Source organism: Phoenix dactylifera, chromosome 5, assembly GCF_009389715.1.
Source record: "Phoenix dactylifera cultivar Barhee BC4 chromosome 5, palm_55x_up_171113_PBpolish2nd_filt_p, whole genome shotgun sequence".
NCBI lineage: Eukaryota > Viridiplantae > Streptophyta > Magnoliopsida > Arecales > Arecaceae > Phoenix > Phoenix dactylifera.
In genome coordinates, this window is record NC_052396.1 from 14,835,560 (window position 1) to 14,838,165 (window position 2,606).

A 2,606-nucleotide genomic window follows, 5' to 3' on the forward strand; every position below is an offset into this window, starting at 1 on the left:
AGCTCGGCTCGATCTCCATCAGTTATCGAGCTCGGCTCGATCTCCATCAACCATCGAGCTCGGCTCGATCTCCATCAACCATCGAGCTCGGCTCGATCTCCATCAGTTTATCGAGCTCGGCTCGATCTCCATCGACCATCGAGCTCGGCTCGATCTCCATCAGTTATCGAGCTCGGCTCGATCTCCATCGACCATCGAGCTCGGCTCGATCTCCATCATTTATCGAGCTCGGCTCGATCTCCATCGACCATCGAGCTCGGCTCGATCTCCATCAGTTATCGAGCTCGGCTCGATCTCCATCGACCATCGAGCTCGGCTCGATCTCCATCAGTTATCGAGCTCGGCTCGATCTCCATCAACCATCGAGCTCGGCTCGATCTCCATCAGTTATCGAGCTCGGCTCGATCTCCATCGACCATCGAGCTCGGCTCGATCTCCATCAACCATCGAGCTCGGCTCGATCTCCGCCGACCATCGAGCTCGGCTCGATCTCCAATACCCCGACTACGGTCGGATGCCCCGATACTTCGGGATGATGGAGCACCCTCGTGGTCTCCCCAAAAATGTTCGTGGTTGTTCAACAGTTCGAGATGCGGTTTTGTAATAACCCCAAATTTTTTTTTTTATATATAAAAAGGGATAGAATAGTCCTTTAAAATTGATATAAGGGGTAAAATTGGAAGGAATCAAAAGATAATGGCATAGTTGTAGATGCATTGAAGTGGTAAGGGTAAAATTGGAAGGAATCAAAAGTTAATGGCATAACGGTAGATATGTTGAAGTGTTAGGGGCAAAATGGGAATTTAATAATATTAAACAAAGGGTGAATAGTGTTTTGATGTGATTTAATTGGAGGGTTTGAGCTGGTGAAACCGAGAGAAAGAGGGAGGGGGTTCTCAGGCGTGAAACAGAGGAAAGAAAGAAAGAAAAAAGAGAAGAAGAAGAAGAAGAAAGAAGAAGAGGAAGGGGATTCAAGGAGGAAAGGGATCCCGGTTGCACTTCCAGCTGAAGGGAAAAACGTAGATCTCCTTCCCCTCTACGCAAGGACCTCGATTTCCAAAAAGAAAAAGGTAAATGTCCATCCCTATCTAATCTTTTGATAACATTAGGCTATACAAAGGGTGAATATAGTCTAGAGGGTCGGATAAGGGTTGTAGAGGCGGTTAAAAGAAGAAGAATCGGATTTTGACAAATTTTTCCGGCACTACGGAAAAACTGTGTCGAAGTCCCAACTTCGGCAAATTATTTAGGGGGTCAAACGGCCTCCGATGATGATGCATGTTATCTCTTTGGAATCCTCTGTGAGTGTAGAATGTTAGGTAAAAATTTCATCAAATTTGGAGTCCTGAAAGTGGATCAAAACCGGGATGAAGTAACCCACTGTCAGTTCGGGTTACTGTTCATCCGGGTGGAAAATAAGGGATTTCATGCCATAATAGGGTATTAAGCCTAGATTAGGCTAAGGGAGACCTTGTACTCGTGCAAGGGAGTCCCTAATACACATAAATGATGAGTTAATTAATAGAAAAGAGAAAGAGAAAGAAAAGAAAAGATTTAGGAAACGGGGGAGTTGAATCAATTAAAGTTCCCTATATTATAATTGGCACGTAGATTATAGCCCTTGATACAAGACTAAATGTATTGTAAATGCATGTCACAGTTGGGCAAGAAGCTAGGAAACAAGAGGAAGAAGTTCCCCACTGCCAGCTGTAGATTTTTTGGAGGCGTATCAGGGCTGTGCCAGATTGACAGGTGAGTGGGAGTCATGTACTTTGCACCATGAGCATCCTTAATTCATTTTCATGAATACCGCCAAGTGTGAATTGATTCCACTTGTGCATATTGATTGATATTGTAGTAGATTCCTCTATAATTTTGTTTCTCCATACTTGATTATCTTGTGCACGCATTTGAGGGAACATTGAGAGGAATTACGAGGGGTGATGATGAGTAATCAAATTGATTCCGAATTGTAAATGATTTCTTTTGTAAATTGATTTCATTTCCTCTATTTCAAAGACTTGTAAGTGGTAGCCTTGATTATACTATTTTTATGAGTAATTAAATTGGATCTGAATTGTGAAATGACTTCTTTTGTAAATTGATTTCATTTCCTTTATTTCAAAGATTTGTAGAGCCCATTTCAGTGGTATATATTGAGTTGCATTGCCACACCTTGACCCCTCACTCCCAAACCTGATGTTAGTTTATGATTGGGTCGGAGTCGAGTGAGTGGTAGTCTTAATTATGCTCCTTTTAGTAGAGTATTGGGAGGGTGCATTATGGCATTCATGCATGGCTTGGCAGTATCTGCAGGACACCTATAGTCGATGGGGGTTGAACATCGGCCTTTGTGCACATAGTAGCCTTCTGGGTGGGCGGAGCCCAGTCCCTTCCTAGGGGGGGACACGGCCCTAGGCGTAGGATCGGCCGGTCCTACGACTTATATTCTGCTTGCCGCCGGGCATAGTAAGACCCCGCGAGTGTGCAGTATGGCTTTCCGCGGATGTAGAATTCCCGCGAGGTGCCGTTTAGTATGTAGATGTGAGATGGATTTCTGTTCTGGATACTGGCCAGCATTTACATGATCCGTGTGGTATTTTATC